This window comes from Manis pentadactyla, chromosome 8 (genome assembly GCF_030020395.1).
Source record: "Manis pentadactyla isolate mManPen7 chromosome 8, mManPen7.hap1, whole genome shotgun sequence".
Lineage (NCBI taxonomy): Eukaryota > Metazoa > Chordata > Mammalia > Pholidota > Manidae > Manis > Manis pentadactyla.
The window spans coordinates 101,266,617-101,285,923 of record NC_080026.1 but is presented as its reverse complement, the minus strand read 5'-3'; the positions used below and the strand labels follow the sequence as shown (position 1 = coordinate 101,285,923).

At 47.7% G+C, this 19,307-nt stretch overlaps 1 protein-coding gene across 1 annotated transcript in view; it reads right to left on the bottom strand.

Moving 5' to 3' along the window:
• ANXA11 (annexin A11) overlaps positions 1-18,288 on the bottom strand; it is a 42,293-nt gene extending 24,005 nt beyond the window's left edge. The window contains exon 1 of the mRNA XM_036928809.2: positions 18,060-18,288. The gene's annotated coding sequence lies outside the window, so the exon portion shown is untranslated. The remainder of the gene's footprint in view (positions 1-18,059) is intronic.
• Between the last annotated feature and the right edge of the window lie 1,019 nt (positions 18,289-19,307).

Genomic DNA, 19,307 nt, shown 5'->3' with positions numbered 1-19,307 from the left:
ACGGTCTGACAGTTTCTTATAAAAGTAAACATACTCTTACCATGTGATCCAACAATCATATTCTTAATATTCGCCCAAATGAGTAAAAACTGGCCCCCACAAAAACCTGAACGTTTATAGCATCTTTGTTCATAACTGCCAAAACTTGGAGGCAACCAAGATGTCTTTCAGTGGGTGAATAGATAAATACACTGTGGTAGATTCAGACAATGGGGTATTATTTGGTGCTAAAACAAAATGAGGTATCCATCAAGCCATAAAAAGACATGGAGGGAACTAAAATGCAAATCAGTAAATGAAAGAAGCCAGTCCAGAAAGGCTGTATACTGTATGATCCCAACTGAACGACATTCTGGAAAAGGCAAAACTATGATGACAGCAAAAAGATCAGTGATTGCCAGGAGTCAGGGGGTAGGGAAGGATGAACACGCAGAGCGCAGAGGATTTTTTAGGACAGTGAAACTATTTTGTTTGATAGAAACCGGGTGGATACATTACTCAAAAAACCATAGAATGTACAATACCAAAAGTGAACTCTAAACTATGGACTTTGGACGATAACAATGTGTCAGTGTAGGCTCATCAGTTGTAACAAATGCACCACACTCAGGGGACATTGATAATGGAGAAGGCTGTGCATGTGCAGGGGCAGGGGTACATAGGAAATCTGTACTTTCTGCTCAATTTTGCTATGAACCTAAAACTGCTCTAAAAGCAAATTACATGTAAACAGAAAAATAAAAATAAAGGAATACGCACAGACTGTAGGGAAACTGAAACTGAACAGAAAGGCACAAAGTGAAAAGTGAGTCACTCTCCCCTCTAGCCCCTAGCCGAAGGTTACTACTGAGCAGTTTCTAACATATAATTCAAAACCACCCCCACATAAATGTATATGCATACATATGTGTGTATATATATATATATGTATATAGTTTATAAATATAATTTTTTTTAGAAAAGAAAGATCTACTTGGCTGATTGCAAACTTTTCTCGTGCCAGTACAAAGCTAGGTTTGAGCAGGTTCTGGTGTAATTCATCATCCACATTCTTGCCAGGCATACCTTCTGGCACTGTTTGGAGAGGTGAAGAGTTAGCCAGCCTTTAGCTGGTCTGGGCAGCTCCTGGCCTCTATACCCGACCCTGAGAGCTCTAGGCATTCCTCCCAGGTCACTGGGGCAAAGATCCAGAGCAGGGTGCAAATGGGGCCCAAAGGAAGACAGAAACTATTTAAGGTAGTCCAGCTCCAAGAATCTCATACGGGAAAGGATCCCAACCAATCACCTGGAGCCCAGGCCACCTCCCCGGACCTGCCTACCCCATGAGCTAACAGGGAGCTTCACTGCTCAGGGTTCTTCCTTCCGCTTGGATTTTAGGATTCCTGAAGGCAACACCTCTTTAGGTTCTCACGCTAATCCTAGATTTACAGACTCCCAAAATATTGACACTGGAAAGGATCTTGAATATTACCTAGTTTCCAACCTTGGTTTGGAGCTAAAATACAGCAGGGACACCGTTCACTTAAGTCACAAATGCACTAGGGAGAGGGTCTATGGTAGAACTCTGCCTTCCAGAGCAGAGCCTGCCTGCTTCCCCTAACAGGGCCATACTGCAGAACCTATGATCACTTCAACCTGAGCTACGCTGGCTTGCTTGGTGTTCTCAGCTGGTCCTGCTGTCAGTGACCTACTTTAAGACCTTGCTCCCCTCCTCCCAGGGCAGAAATAAGACAATGCAGTAAATGTGCTTTGAACCATGGTTTGTCATGGATGGGTGTCATGGCCAGAAGGTTCCAGAAACCCTCGGGTACCTCTCTCCACAGTGATGGGGAAGGAGAGAAGCCAGAGCTCTGACACACAGTCATTCAAAGTTGGCTGAGGTCTAACCTGGACACAGCTCAGCCTTACCCAGCAAACAGGCAGCATGAGGTGAGCTCAGTGCTTCCTGAGCTATGTTCTCTGACACCAACTTAACATCTTGCAAGTTGAGAATTTACCAGGTACCCAGTTAAGAAAAAGAGAGAGAGAAATTAGTGGTACAAAAACTTTAGAAAATGCTGCCTACTACATCCCCTTCCAGAAAAGTGCCAATTTATAATAATATAATAAAAACTCTGAGAAGTCCTGTAACAAAGGAACCTGCTTAACTTTATCCCCAAATTTCCTAAATTTATTAGACAATAATAAGAGTAGTTAACATTTATTGAATACTTATTATATGCTAGGTACTGTTAAGTAATTTACATGGAATTTAACTTTACAGTTCTGTAAGACAGGTACTAAGATTATGATCCCCATGTTATACTAAGATAATGATCTCCATATTAGAAATAAGGAAACAGGTATGGAGAGTTTATATAAGTTGCTCAAGGTCACAGCTAGTAAATGACTGGGCCAGGATTCAAACCCAGGCAGTCAGGCTCCAAAGCCCAGGACTTTCATCCCTGTGCTATACTTCCTCAAAGAGCCCAACACTCCCCGAAACCAGTATTACAAAAACAAAACCTTTAAAAACACTGGTTGATGGAATAGCATGAGATTAAGAAGCAGGATGTCAGTCCTCACCATGTTCCCAGGCACTTCATCAAATGCGATATAGGGGGAAGAACATTGACTCTGAAGCCAGACTGCCCAGGTTCAAACCCTAGTTCTGCTCTCTACTGGTGTGTGATCTTGGGCAGGTTACTTAACCTCCCTGAGCCTCAGTTTTCCACATCTATCTGTAAAACTGGGACAGTAATGGTTTAATATCAAACATGTTCTTATTATATAATTTCACATCTCATTGTATCAGTTTCCCCGCATAAAACAGCCAACAGGATTAGAGGACCCCAGAGGACACAGGCCATTTGATACTCTGGATGAGGAATGTGGGAACAGGGAGGGGACAGGTGGGGAGCTGGGGAGTAACATGAGAGGCAGGAGAATCTGGACACCGTGAAGGGCAGAGGGTAGAGGAACGGAGTAAAGTCTGCCAGTTTCTTCTCCCACACCAAGCCCAGCCCCACAGCAGCAGGTCTTGGCTGTGCTGGATTTTCCAACCTCCCTGAGAAACCACCAACAGGAAATTGGCGGCACTTTCTTTCCATCCCCTCTGCATGCCTGGGTGCCCCGGGGCCTGGGCCAAGCTCCAGGGATGGGGGGTGGGGGTGGGGGGAATAGGGCGGGATGCCCCTTTGAAAAGGCCTCTTGCAGAAATAGCCTGCCTGGGAGGAGGCTCCTGCAGAATCAAGGCCCCAGCCCACACTGAGTTCAGCCCCGGAGGCCCTGGGAGCCTGCTGTCAGTACTTCCACTCAGTGCCCCCCTACACAGCATTTTTCTCAGCTCCCTTTCCAGACCAGGTCCTGGGAAATGAGAAAGGGCGGGAGTGAGGCAGAGGGGGCCACTTTCACATAAAGATGCAAACAGCCAAAGATTTGCACAGAAGTCCCCCTACCACCGGCTCTACAGCACAGCTCCCTGGCAAACCCAGGTCACTCTGATTCCGGGGAGAGTTCCCTTTGACATCTGCCCACACCAACGGACTTCTGGAAGAGCCAACACTTACCCCTAGTCAAATGCCAATCCCAATTTGGGATTTCTGAGGAGTGGAAAGCGGGCCACCGAGGAAAAAGGTGAACTCAGACACAGTGTCAATATAGGCTGACACCCAGGCCCGGAACTGGCGGGGGCTCAGGTCCTTGTAGATGCCAAAGTTCTTATGACAGACACAGTGGCACCAACAGGAAAAGCCCCTCACCCAAGTCCTAAGTCCGGAATGTGATCAGGACATAAGGAAATACCGCTCCCCACCCCCCACACCCGGAAATTGTGTACTGCGTTTCTAGGCGCAGCCAGGCGGGGAAGGTCAGGCCTATGGCTTTGTTTTACCACTTCCGCATGGGGGAAGCTGCTCCCAGTTACACCACCGGTCAGAAGGGGCTCCTCCCAGGACCAGCCTGAGATGCAAAGCAGGAGGGACTAGCAGATGCTCTTCAAGCATAAGCACCAGAGGGACCTGAGGCCTCCTTGCTGCCCCCACTAGCGTTCATGTCCCTGCATTTCCTGCAAAGTCCAACCCACATGCATTTCTCCAGGACCACCTCAGGCCCTCAGGGGCGCACGGGGCTCTAAGCCCTGCGGCACCTACGGTCTGCACTAGGCAGCCCTCCAGTGGCTCATCTGGGAGGGCACTTGGGGAGCTCCCTTCTGAACCCTTCCCTCATCTGGTGGGACAAGGGCAGGCTGAGTGGGCTGGTCCCAGGTCACGCACCCTAAGCATCACCGACATTGGGTCTCATACATCGAACCCAGATTCTCTGCAGGCCCTTCTCCCACTCAGTTCCTCTCTCCCCCACCCTCTAAACCAGTTTCTCCATCTTCCCACAACCCGACACTCCCCCATCAAGAGCTACAAACAGGACAGTCACGAGATATTTCTCAGCTGTGCTGTATGAGTTTTGGCCATGGCCGACACGGCTCTGATACCATCTTCTAACACTGCTGCTGGGCAACCGGGCTGATGCACAGGGTTTTGGAGTCCAATGACAATAACTCCAATTCACACTCACCACTTGCTGGCTGTCCTCAGACAAGTTGCTTGACCTCTTTGAGCCTTTTCCCTTACTTATAAAATTAGGGGCATCTATCTTACTATGTGGCTGTGAGAATTCGATGCACTGATACACACATAAAACTATCCACCATGTAGCTTATTAGCACAGAGCAGGTGCTCAGTTAATTTTAACTTACTCCCTAAGAAGCACTGGACTGGTTGCTAGAGTCTGGGTTTGAACTCTACCACTTGCTGTGTGATCTTCCCTGGGCAACTTAACCTCTCTGAACTTCAGTGCTGTCTGCAAAGATATTTATTACCTGCCCATCTACTCTGGAGTTACTATGAGGACTGAATGAAGTAAGAACAGTGAAGACCATCCAAACTTGTTCTGTGTCTGGTACACGCCTACCAGGTGTCCAGCCACAGTAAAGAGGGTGTCTAACCAATCATACGGGCATGGGGTGCCTCAGGAGAATTCTGATAAGGGGAAAGAGTAGAGGGGAGGGCTTTTCAAGCCTGAGATCAAGGCACCATCAGGTTCCTTGATTAGCTTTTTTCAAAAATACCCTAGAGAGTCCACACCCTGATCCCCCAGAACCTATGAATATGTTACCTGAATATGTGACAAGGCAAAAGGGACTTGGCAGATGTGATTAATATACCCATCTGAAAATGGGAGAGGATCCTAGATTATCCAGGTGGACCCAGTCTAATTATGTAAATCCTTTTTTGAGCAGAGACCCTTTCCTGGCTGGGATAAGGAGGAAAGAAAAAATAAGGAGAAGCAACAGGAAGCATGAAAAGCTTTCCATCCATAGGGGAAGGGGCCATGAGCCAAGGAAGGCGGACGGCCTCCAGAAGCTGGAAAAGACAAGGGAACATTATCCTCTAGAGCCTCCAGAAAAGATACAACCCAGCCAGCAAATGTGCTGAGACCCGCAAGGTAAAACTACAAGACAGAAAAGTCGTGTGGTGACACGGTGCAGCTGCTGCGGCAAATAGGGCGGGTCCTCAAAAATGTAAGCATACAGTCCAGCAAGTCCCCTTATGGTATCTGTCCAAAAGCACTGTGAGCAGGGAGGGCCTCAGGCGTGTTCACACACCAACGTTCACAGCAGTATTATTCAAAATAGCCGAAGATGGAAACAACCCAAATGTCCCTCATGGATGGGACGGATAAAAAAAATGTGGTGTATCCATCACAGAATATTATTTGGCTTAAAAAGGAAATTCTCACATGTGCTATAACATAGACGAAGCTTTAAGACATTATGCTAAGTGCAACAAGCCAGTCACAGGAAGACGAATACTGGTTAAGTTCACTTACAGGAGGTACTCAGACTAGTCAAATTCAGCAACAGAGAGTAGAATTGTGGTTGCCAGGGGCTGGCGGGAAGGGCGGGGGGCAAGGAGGCAGTGTTTAATGGCACAGAGTGTCAGTCTGGGAAGAGGAAATAGTTCTGGAGATGGATGGTGGTGATGGCTGCACAATAACGTGAACATACTGAATGCCACTGAGCTGTACACTACTTTAAAACACTTAAGATGGTAACTTTTATATGTATGTTTTACCACCAAAAAAAGTTGTGTGGGGTTAAGCCACTAAGGTTGTGGTAATTTGTCATGGCAACAATGGAAAACTAATACATAGAGTAAGTGACCACTGTTTCTCTCCTTCCCTCCAGATCCTTCCATGGTGTTCTCGTTGGAAAGGCCTCCCACTCTCTTTGTCTAAGAGATCCGAGGGCAAGTCTACCTAACTCAGCAGGCTTTCTTTGACAAGGGAAGTCATAAGCCACCTACACTACACAAAACCATTGCGCCTAGAAAAGAGGGGCCAGGTGCTGGCCTTTCCCATGTATCTGAGAATAAGAGTTCAATAAATTTTGCCCATTTGTATTCTAAGTCGACATGAGTCACCATGGTGAGACTCTGGGGCTTTTAAGAGGGGTCTGTGTGGCCAGGCCAGACACACCCAGCCAGCAATGCAAATGTTCTAGGGGAGAGAAAAGGTTGGCATTGTGATCTGCCAGGGAGGGGCAAGCACACCCCACTGGCCAGAACCACACAACTAGATGATTCCATTCATTCCCACCTACCCTTGGCTCTGATTTCACAAATGGGGGAACTGCCAACCAAAGGGGGGAGAAGTGACCTGCGAGGTGACACAGAAAGATCCTAAAAGGGCTGGCTGAGGACCCCCACTTCCTGCCCCCAGGCCAAGAACTGTCAGAAAGGCAGAGTGCTACCCAATCCCTGGGGTTATACCAGCATCTATTGGGGAAGGTCCAGGTTTTGTGGGGCCTGGAGCATATGTAATTATAGGGGCCCTACACAACATTACATTTTTTTGCAAATTTTACAAAACCGTATGACTTTATAAATTCACTGCCATGGTCCCTCCCAGAGTCTTGGAGGGGCCATAGGCGAGTGACATGGTGGGAGGGAGTCCCTGAAGCTGCAACTTAAATTTCATTAGCCTCACAGTAATACCACTTCTGGGCTCACAGAGGCACCCAGGGCTGGGCTGGACTCCCAGAGGACAGAGCAGGGAAAAAACAAAGTCCTGGCCTGTACCAAGCTTTCCCTTTAGCTGGGGAGAGAAACATAATAGAGCAGTTATAGGAAAAAAAACCCACGAGGGGTTTAAGAGCCATTCCCAGGAAAAATGCAGATTAAGGCTGAGAATCAGGAAATTCACTCTCTGGGAGTTGAGGGGGTGGTGGTGAAGAGCGTCTAGAAAAACCAGCCTCTCGTGGATGGGGCCTGGCAAACCTAAGGCTCTCCTGGGCATCTCCCTCCCTCACCCAGTCAATGCATGAGTCTGCAAGGGGTCAGTGGTGGTCAACCTGTGCTGCCCAGAACCTAGGGCTCTGAAAAGGTCCTGCAGTTCAGACATTTACTTTGGTGTGCGTGTCTGTGTGTTTTGGGAGTAGGGGGGCATACTGCAAAAGAGACTTGGCCTGACTTAATTTTCCTTTTTTCAATGTAAAAATAGGAGATCTGGCAACACAGATCTTGTATTTCCCTGTGGTAGCACACAGCTAAGGCTGCAGCAGCTGCGACCTTCAGCCAGGTGTTCCTGCTTCAGCTGCCCACTGTCCCCACCTGGGCTGTCCCTACATTTGTAATCAAAGGAACAGATGTCGCCCAGGCCCTTTCATATGGAGGTGAGATCAGCCATCTCACCTCCATATGAAAGTCTATCACAAATCTCCTGCCACAATAAATTGGGAGAAGAGGGATTGCAGGTAAGACTAAAGACAGCAGGGAGGCCCCGATCTGCCCATTGCCCAGACCTTGGGACCTGCTGGAAAGGTTTTGAGAAGGCTCAGTCCCTCCAAACCTAGAAGACCTGAGTGAGAGAGTATTCCAGCTCCAAATGGCTGAGGCACCACTGCCTTGCCTGGAAGCCCCAGGAAATTTCTTCAAATAACACTTAACAATGTCTTCTTGTAGTGGCAAAGTCCCCAGCCAGCCTGGTACAGCTGGAAGCTGAAAGGAAATCCCCACCAGAGCCTGTAGATCACACTGGAGAAGAGTCTCTTTCAGATCTCAGGTATGTGCTGACCCCTGTGCAGATGGAATTCCAGGCTCTGCCAAAGGGCCTTGGGCCAAGAGTTACACTGTGCAAGAAAACGGAAGGTTTCAGAAGTATATGTGTGATGAAAATCACAGGAAACACATGTCTGTGGTTCAGCGAAGCCGTTATCTCAGCACTTTCCATCTTCAGGACTTCTGCCCACACAGTCCGTCTACCTGATCTGTCCTTGTTTTTCCACCTTCCTGGAACCTATGTCAATCCCAGCCTTCCTTTAGATCAGATGGAGCCCCACCTCCTTCAGGAAGCCCACCCTGATCTCTCCACCCACAATGATCTTTCTTCCTGGAACTATCTATTCTTGGCCTAAAATGTTTCTATGTCCTCCAGTGTTCTAATAATACTCCCCCTTTCCCAGCCCCTATGAAAGGTACACATATTGCCTCATTATTTATTACCTCAGCCTTCACAATGCTCCTGTAAGACAGTTATTTATCCCCTCAGAGATGATTCTTGACAAGCAAAGGTCACACACCCAACTAATGCCAGGGCCAGAATCACTTTTTGCTGGGCCTAGAAGTGAAAGAGCCAGTGCCCAGGCTGTAGGATAGGCCTCTCCTCCCCCACTGGCAAGCACAGGACACCTTGACTTATCTCTTCCACATCCTGGGTGGCACTTTTTTGGTCAGAGCTTCTGGTACACAGGCTCCAGAAATTCTGGGGGCAGAGAGGACACAGCAGGGACATTCCCCTCTCTCCCTCTCCCACCAAGGGAGGACCGCAACTGCTCTGAGAGAGTGTAGGAACAGCCCTGACTTTACTGGAAGGGGTAGGCAGCCCCACTTTCTGCAGAGACTGCAGAGCCCCAGTATGTGATATATGGATCTGATGTATGGATCACGGGTACCACAAGCCACAGAAGCAAGCCAGGGAGCCCCAGAGCAGCACTCTACCAGCCATGACCCTATCTCCTAGGCAGTGAACAAAACGCCTACAGAAAGGGCTGTTAAACATTCAACTCCCCACCTTCACGCCATGGATTAAGACTAGCTGGTGCCCTTGTCAATCATTAGCCAAGCACTGCCTGATTCTGCCCTCCGAGGGCTGGCACCTGAGGCTGTCCAGCCTGGAGAAGTTCTGGGCAAAGCAGGATGGGAGAGTGGCAGCGGGCAATGTCTAGGCCTTGCCAAGGGGCTGAACTTGAGCAAGCTGGTTCGGACAGACACCTCTTAGGAATAAAACGTCCACTCCCAGTGCACCAGCATTGGATGACGCAGGAATCCTACAACATCGGAAATGGAAAGGGCCTTCATGAGATCATTTGCTTTGACTGGCTTGTTTTACTGAGGTGGGAGTCCGGAGGGCAAAACGGGCCTGCCTGAGGTCTCAGGGTTAGTGGGGTCAGGACAAAGGCCAGAACCCCGTTTCTCGACTTTCAGGTGGATGCCTTGTGCCCAGGCTGGCTGCCCCTCCACTCAGCACACTTATGGATGCCGACTACCTTCCTGGGCTGGAGGGCAGACCTGGGAAACTTCAAGGCTACACTGGGAAAGCCAGAATGAGAAAGTGACCCTGCTGACTCCCAAATAAAGTCCATTCAATCAAGGCACACAGAAAGCATCACCTGCTCCAGGAAGCCCTGTGACACTGTCTCTCCAGGTTCCCCTCCTTATGAGTTAACCCCACTGCAGAGAACAGAGGCTAGAGGCCACTTGTTCTGATCTCTCTTGGGAATCAGGAGCCACACTGACCATCAGCCCCAGTTTAGTTCAGGATTCAAATGGCCTTAGCCCCCAAGCTCTCCTGGAAATAGTCACCTAGGGGTAATATCTGGAGTTGAGGAAGGCAAGTGGGGAGGAGGAAGCACATCAAAACACTCTCCATCCCACACCTGGATCTTGGGAGGGCCACCCTGATCGTGTGGGGCCTGTGAGATCAGGAGGTGGCTCCAAGTGGTAAAACGCCTGGCTGCCAGACCTGACTACTAACTGGGAACAGCCTGGAAGCAGCCATGACTCTCAGCTTGCCTGCCTACTCCCAGCCCACAGGGTTGTAGGCCACCATGCCCCGCACTGTCTGCAGGCTTGCCACTGTCCCGATGTGTCATCCCCATGTCCCAACCAGAGGAGTACTGGTTTAGCCAATGGCGAGACAGGTAAGCACTGGAGTTTCAAACTAAGGACAGCAGTGCGTAGTGTTCTAGCAACTTCTGGTTGTCCCGGCACAGCCATCTGCCCCCTCTTCCTTAAGTAACAGAACACTAATTGTAGCCTGGCACAGCGCAGCCCCAAATAATGACGATGTTTCCAAGCCTCCAGGCAGCTAGGCAGGGCCACTGGGGTCAGGGGTCCTGGGCCACACGCATATGGGAGTGCCCAGGGCAGTGCTGCCACAGTGTGCCCCCAACAGGCACAGCCTGGGCACTGCCCCAAGTGAGAATTCTCAGGCCCCACCACAGACCTCCTACGTCAGAACCCTGATGGGTGGGTCCCAGGAATCTGGGTTTTAACAAAACTTCCAGGCTATTCTTACATAATCTCAAGTTTGAAAACCATGGCCCTACAGAATGCTGGGAGCAACTTACTTAAGGAGCCTGGTGCCTGGACAACCTCATGGAGCAGACACTCATTAACCCTGGACTCCAATTTCTGAAGATGGATAAGCTCCTCTCTTAATTCATGAGCAAACCTGAATCCTACTGCAGGTGGGTTAGGGAAGAAGCCTGATGAGAAAGTTAACCAAGAGAGCAGAAATTTTGGAAAGAAAGAATATAAGCATAATAAATAAGAGAAAACAAGATGCAAGGAATAAAAAAAAGACTATCTGGTATGTGAACAGTCTGAATTCTCTGCCAAAGACAGAAACGACCAAATTGGTTTGTTGTTACCATTGCCTTTGGCCACAGTCATGTGTTGATTTTATGAAAGAAACATTTTTTTTCCTAAGTGAGAAAGGAAAGTTAAAAATTAAGGGATGGGTTCCTTCCTAATTACAACCCTTAAATAGAATTCGTGCCTCATATCAAATTTACCGAGTATCATAATTCTTCCAAGTGGTAAAGATACCTCAAGACAAATGCTGGGCATAGAAGCTACAGGGCATAAATATGCAAAGAAGTAAAAAGCTAACCATTTCAAACAACAAGGCTTCTCTCTCACTTACCAACTTTACATCTCCCTGTATGGCCCCGGAAGATGACTGGTTAGCCAGAGACGGGTAAGATTCCTCAAGGGAGGAACAACCTAAGACAGGCACAGTCGCAGGGGGGCCATCAGGTGAGAAACTGGGGATCAACAGAGGTGAGGCTTAGAACCTCACCCCCCCGTTCTGAGAGAAATCTTCTGCATACGTGGATGTTTTATTGCCCTTGTCTAGCTTGGATTAACACATAGTCTACAGGCACACACCTGATCATCTACATTTGCTCTCTTACAACACTAAACTATGTTTTCTACCTTTATTTTGTATCTACCTACCACTTCAGCATTTTATTAAAAATAATAATAATAGAGAAATGTGGTATCCACATATAAATCAAGTATAAAAATCAAATGAGTATTCATATTTGAACTGTTTATAGTTCATAATGCATGAGCAAAACCAAAAGTTTCTGTGATGACTGCCCTTGTACTGTTCACTATGTAACTTATTCATTATGTAAGAATTTGTTCTCCATGTAAGAACTTGTTTGTTATGCCTCAGAAGATTGGAGACTGACGAAAATTAGGCTTGGGGTGGATTAATGATTGTGCATTGAGCATTGACTCCCCTATACAGAATTTTATTGTCGTTAACAACCATTTGATCAATAAATATGAGAGATGCCCTCACAAAAATAAAAATAAAAATAAAAATAAAAATAATAAATAAATAAATAAATAAATAAATAAGGGATGGGGAAAGACACACAGGTAAACAAAGAAAAACAAGAAGGGGAAATATTAACATGAAAAATAAAATGTTGAGGATTTTTCAATAACCCTGCTTCATCAGACCCCAGCCATTTTTTTTTCCAGCCATTTATCAGCCTTTATCTAGAAACACAGTACTTGGAAAACTGCCCCCTAGGATTTCATAGTAAAATACGGCTTAGCCATTCCAGCCCTTGAAATAGTTTGTGTCTTAAAACACAAGCATAGAAAAGAGTGTAAGCCTCAGGGGCCCAAGTTTTAAAATGACATTTGGCCCTGGGACATTTCTGTGTACTCTTTTGTCACATCCTTTGGGGAACAGAGAAAGTCCACCTTGCTGCCACAGAGGAGGAAGGAAATGTGTAAGTGAGTCAGAGCTGTTCATCTCTTTGGACCACAAAGAGAGAGAAGGGTACCCAAGCCTGTCCTGAGAGTTTGCAGGCAAATCTCATTTTATCCATCCTTCCTAGAAATATGGCTATCACAAGACCACTGGACAGTCAAGAAGGGGGAGCTCATGATAATCAGAGACCTGAAGCAGGTGGAGGTGACCTGATTAAAACCTACTCCACAGGAGTCTGAATTGAAACTAAAGGGGCATCACTTAAAAACCCCTCTGACTGATGCCTGCCTCTGAATTCTGAGCCTTTCACTTACTCTTATAAAATGCACTTATTTATTAATTTTAAGACTGTAAAGAAGGAAAGATTCTCCCAGCTTCTTAGCAGTATATTCTCCTTAAACACATATATGTGTTTAAGGCCACAGGCCAAAACCAGTAAATAAGCAACAAATGATACAAGGTACAACCCACATAGATAAGCTTGATAAACCTGTATAAACCAAACATGAAAGTCAAATTAATATATCTAGAACAACAGTAAGGAAAGCTTGACTTTTAAATAAAGAATATATTGAGAATATATGATACATCTCTCAGAATTGGACAGTTTTAGCAGGGAGATAGAGGGCACGCTCAAGTTAACAGATAATTCTAAAATCTGTGTCCCAGACAGCATACATTGTCTTCTTTCATGTCCATGAAACCTTTTAATACTAATCATGCAGCTATCCACAAAGAAAATCTTAATACGGCCCAGTAAAAAGAGATTTTTGCCAGCCATATTCACGAATCACAACCCAATAAAACTAGCAGTCAACAAGTATGATTATACCCCTCACAAAACTACTCAAAAATTCAGGACACTGTCTTCTAAAAACTCCTTGGACCAAAACAAATCTACACAGTAACTGGAAAGCAATGGAAAGGTGAGCATTTCACACAAAGGCCGGTCAGCTAGAGCCAGATTCAGAAAAAAATGTTGAGCATTATATGCTTTTTAAATTAAAATAAATCAACCAGTTTAGATATTAGAAGTAGAGAAACAAAATAAACCAGAAGAAGGAATTAATAATAAATAAGATTAATGACTAACAAACAAAAGAGAAAGGAGAAAGGATCAAAATATTATCATCTAGTTAGCATCCCATTCGTAATGACTAGTAAAGACACATTACAAGGCCTATAGTCTGTCCCTGATTTGGTAAACCTAATATCATAAAAATATCAATTTTTCCTTATAAATAAAAACATTCAATGACATTCCAATCAGGATCCTATAGATCGTTTACTCCAACACTGTTTCAAATTATAAAAACAGTCAATGCTCTCAATACCCATCAATAAGGGAAACGTTGAATACATTATAGTACATCTGTACTACATATAGAACACTCCACAGCTGCTAATGACCTAGAGTAACAGTAACTGGGAGTTACTGTCTGGGACAAATTAATCAAATACAAGCTGCAGAGAGAGGTGTACAGCATGAATCCATTTTGTGAAACAAACAAACCTTTAGAGGTACCTGTGTCAGGGTGACATGGAGAAGGTTAGGAGAGATCCTTGGCTGCAGGTCACCCACACTGAAGTCGTAACTTCTCAGGGTGGAATGGGAGGAGTTGGAGGGGTTGAGGAAACAGAAACCGTCCCTCGATGGAGTCGGTCTTCTTGAGCACTACGCTATCCCTCTCCTTCCCTTCAAAACCAGTATTTTCAAAGCTTGTCTACACTTCGTACGATATCCTTACCTCCTGCTTACCCCTCAACCACTCATTCCAATCTGGCTTTTGCTCCCGTCATCCCATCAAACAAAGCAGGGGTAGCTAAGGTGCTGAATCTCCTCCACATCACTGCATGGTAGCAACGGCCCCCACTGGACACTCCCTCCTGCTGCAGATGACTCACCCTGGCTTCCCTGAGGCAACACTGGCCCGGTTTTCCTTCCCACTCTTGAACTGCTCTTTTTATGGCTCCTTTATAGGATCATCTCCCTTTACTCAGCTGTTTGCGGTGAATTCCTCCATCTCATCACACCTTTGACATCAAATACAACCTAGACAACACTGGCCCTCTGGCCCAGACCACTCCTGAGCCCTGGACCCACCTGCATCCTTGGTAGCTCAAAGGCATCTCAAGCACAACACGTCTGAAACTGAATTCAGGACCTTCCCTACCCTCTCATTTAGTGTCCCATGTCTCAGGAGAGTTCAGGAGAACCTAGGGTGGGTGGGGGTGGCTTTTGCTTTTGTGTACACAGCACGTGGCTAGGCAAACTGTCCTAATATCACTAATGCTGAGTTCAACAGAAATATGCCTATCACCCACTTACTAAAAATAGCCGTGACCTTTTAGGTGGACACAAGCTTACGTCTGCTACCACCAGCACTCCCTTCCCCCACATACACACCTTTTTCCCCCCAGAGATGCTACTCCCCATAATCTGCCATATGCTCCCTCTGCCTTCCCCTTAACAGCCTCTGAGTTTCTTCTCTCTACCCTCACTCAGATTTCTTTCTTCTCAATACCCTTGAAGCCAGCCTCTCCTCATGCTCCAGGTGTTAAAGGCTGGTGACACCTGACTTCTCTCTCAATTTCACAAGCAATTCCTCCCTTCTTTTCTGCTAAGGCAGTAGGACCTTCAGGAGCACAAGCCCCTGGAAAACTAGACACTAAAAGATCACAGAACCAGGCATCAATCACCTGCACACCCACCTTCAAAGTTCCTTGCAATAACACACCAGGATATCAACATTGTCATAACCACCCCTTTTGCAAACATCTTCTCACGAGATTCTGCAAACAACCATCTGAGGTAGGCATTTTACCATCCAGAACACTGAACCCTGTATGGCTACATGTCCTTGTCCAGCAGGGATGAGGACTGTCTCCCAGCTCCTTGGCTGCCCTCACCCGTTCCTTTCTCACACCAGTGTAGCAAGGCCAGTTATGGTTCCAGTCATAGTTCAGGCTTTACCGTTAGGATCCTCCCAAACACAAACTACCATGTGACATCAGACCTTTCATTCATGGGGCACAGGGGTCTGGATCAGTGGGCCTAATGCGATGTGGTTTCAGTGCCTATTAGAAAATGCCACTGAATTTCAACAATTCTTTTTTAAAATGCAAATTTCCAACAAGGAACCTTTCCTTTCTTCATTTCCCCTAAGAGCTTCCCTATCTAGGTATCACTCAAATCTCTGACGTCCTGGGGTCAATGGGATCCAAAGAAACTTGAGTTGGCTTGGCTGTGACTGTGAAGCACACCCAGACACAGACTGCTTAAGGGGAAAAGAGGGCAGCTCAGAAGAGAGAGGAAGAAGGCGGTGTCCTAGGAGGAAGGAGGGGGAAGGGCTCTGGGTCCTCTGAACATCCAGCACTAGGCAAGGATTTCATTTCTACATTCATCTCCTGCCCACACTTTTCTTTTTCTTTTTTTAAAAATCTCTATTCTGCAGTTAATTCTCCAGAAGAACCCACACTAACCTATCCTGGCTCAGTTCTCATTCCTGTCATCCCACACTACCCATCCTCCCCCAAATCATGTGACCAGGATGTCACTAACTGATCTTGGCTTTGTAGGTGCAGCCATCCCGGATGACCATCATTAGATATCCTGTCTATCATTCTTGCCCTGGCTATATAAAGGAATCAAAGGGACTCATGCTTGGCCTCTCAGCCAGCTCTTACTCCCACCTCTCAGGCTGGACTCATTGCCATCTCACTCTCCCCATCTTTTTTCTTGCCTATCCAAACCCAGCCTTCAAGGTCTAATATTTTAACAACTGGGAAACCTTACTTGCCAGTCCTGCCTCTTTCACTCACCTAACATCAGCCAAGCAACCACATTAGGCAAGGCCCATACTGGGTGCTGAGATGAGTAAGAAACAGCCCCTACCTCCAGAGACAAAGGACAGGGCAGAGATAAGACACATGGCCACACAAATACTATACAAGGTGACTACTGAGAAGTGACGTCAAAGCAGTGGAGGAGAAGGGCTGCATATCTTATCTTTTCCTGCTAGGAGCAGGCACCTGGATGGCTCCCAAGAGGATGGAGAAGAGTGGGCAGAAATAGGGGAAGGAGGGCATGCCAGGAGGGCAGAACAGCGGCTGGATCTTCAGCTGCAAGAAGAGTGACAGCTATTATTACTATATTATTGTGTACACTCACAGATGATTACTTATGCAGCAGGCCCTGCTGTAAGCTTTGTGTCTAACCCAGGTGACATCCACCTTGGACTCCCAGGTATGGCATACCAGTCACCACCCGTTCCGGTCAGTGCCTGAGCTGTAGAGCTGTTAAATATATGAACTCACAAGAAACCTCATGTAAACATCACAAGAAACCCTGTGAGGTATTATTTATTACTCCTACTTTAAAGATGAGGAAATTGATGCACAGTAACTAGAAAGAGAAGAGATCAGGGAGGCTATAGGAGCTGGAGATCATGAGCACCCAATTGCCAGGGCAACAAACTGCCCTGGCACCTCACCTGGCCTACCTTGCCAGGGAACACCTTGTTGCACAGAGAGTGCCTTGAGGAAAGGGACCCTGTTAATCCCTCTGGAATCCCCAACAAGTGACTGAAGCAAGGAAAGAATGAAGGGACATAATGAGAGCCAATTAGGAGTGAGTAAGGAAACACATCCTGCCTGTCCAGCTCCTGCACTGGGCCCTGCCCAGCTCAGCAAGTTTCTGCTCCTTTTGGGTGGGCAGGACAGGGGCTCACCCCTCAGAGCACCTGTCCCTATCCAGGTCAGGGCAGCAGAAAGCCACATGAAGGTCAGAGAGAGAGCAGTATGGCTGGCTGCCTAGGATACCCAGGGCTGTGCTAAAACACCAGATCTCCATAGAGAGGTCATTGATTAGGGGGGTGGGGACAGAAATGCCCCAGGTAGACTGGTCCCAGCTTGGACTAGAACTAGCTAGCTTAATTCTCCTATCCAAAGTCTCTAGATGAGAAACTTTACAACTCTATTCTCAACCAACAGACCTGGCTGGCAACCTTTTTAAACCTTCAGGACACTGGGTTGAGCCCATGGGGAGATTAAAGTCCAAGAATCCCTCCCTGAAACTGTTACTCAAGACTGGAGAAGGGAGAAAAGCTGAGATAGCAAACACAGGGGTGGGCATAGCACCTCCAGGGGATGGGTCCCGCACTCTTTTAAGTGCTTTATTAAAAAACCCCAACAGTAGCAGCTCCCAGGATTTGTGTCCTCCCAGATCTGGAGGAAGGTTCCTGAAAACAGCCTCCTCTACCAGCTAGCTAGCTCTCCTTAGCACAAGCCTTTCGCGGAAGGGCACATAAACTCTTGAGAATTCAGCTAGGTCAGAGGGGCGGAGGCCACCGGCCATCTCCACATCAAGCCAGTACACTTGGGGCAGCAGGTCACCCAGTTCCAAGACAGCCCACGCAGGGCTGAGCTCTCGACTCCCGCAGCACAGCACAATCACGTGGCCCTGCCCACCAGGGCCGAGCAGATGCACCACCACCCACTGGGAGGGCAGCCCCCAGCCGCTGATCGAACTGGGGCAGTCAGGTCGAGGCAGCCGGTTCGGGACCAGCTCGACACCCTCCCTCCCCAACCCCCACGCTGGACAACCAGGAAGCCGCAGAGCCCGGCCGGCAGGGGAGCCGGGCAGTCCCGGGCCTCACCGGCGGGGGCCCTGGAGCGCTGCCGCCACCCCGTCCAATGTCCCCGGCCAGCCGGAGAACCTCACTCACCTGGCCACAGGCCACGGGGGTGGCGGGCCGCTGGGGACAAACGAGAACGCGCACAGCAACGGCTCTCTCCACGGGTGTCCCGGGCGCGGCGCCCTGGGTGAGCCTCGAGCTCTGTGCCAGTGGCGTTCTTGGGGCACTCGGGGGGCTAAGGACACTCCGAGCACTCCGGACCCGCAGGCGCCGCAGCCGTCCGGGCGGGGCGGGAGGAGGAGACTGCGGGGCGGAAAACTCCCGGGGCGCGGCCCCAGCAAAGCTTTCAGGGGCGTGGCCCTGCCGCGGCCCCACCCCCTGGCGAGGGCCAACTGCGGCTGGGGAGTGGGGAGCCGCCTCCCCAGTCCTAGGCGGAAAGACGCAGGCCTTCCGGCCCCAGGGAGCGCGAGGGGAACTCCGTCGGCCCCCAGAGCTCTGCGTGGGGCGCCTTCTGTCCCCGCTCACCTCTGTCCTGCCCTGCTCCTCCCTGGCTGAGAGGAATTCCAAACCCCCTCCAGCAAGATAGGCAACGCGTCCTAGGTAAGAATGGTCGCAAAGGAGAGTAGTTTCATACTGAAGAAACCCAAAACTACCTCAGCCAGGTGACCAAAGTTAACACCAAGAGTGATAAATCAACAGTGATAATACTGTATGTGCCCTTGGGGTCTTCCTCCCAAGAGTAGGTAGTCCCACTCTCATCATGGGGAAAACATGAGAAATCCCAGTTGAAGGATACTCTACAAACCGCTCCACCAATACTTCCTAAAACTGTCAAGGTCAAGAAAAGCAAGGACAGTCTGACACACACCATCACAGCCAAGAGAAGCCTTAAGGAGATAAGAAAGTTGAGCGTTATGTGGTATCCTGGATGGGATCCTGGAAAAAGGACATTAGGTAAAAATTAAGGAAGTCTGAATAAAGTATGGACGTCAGTAAATAATGCATCAATATCGGCTCATTGTAGCAAAAGCACCATACTAATTTGTTAATAATAGAAGAAACGGGTTTATGAGAACTATTAACTTAGCAATCTGTAAATCTAAAACTTCTGAAAAGTAATGTTTTTTTTAAAAAAGGTCATGCAGGTAAAGTATGATTATATGGTAGATATAAAATATCTTTTAAAAACTGAGATTCACTCTTCACTCCCCCAGCCCAGCTCTTACAGATCTAGTCCCATTCCTCTCCAACACACTGGATGTGTTTACGTCTGTGGGTATATATTCACGTAGACGTACTGTTCACAAAACCATGCTTCAGTGATTTTGTTTTTCTGTT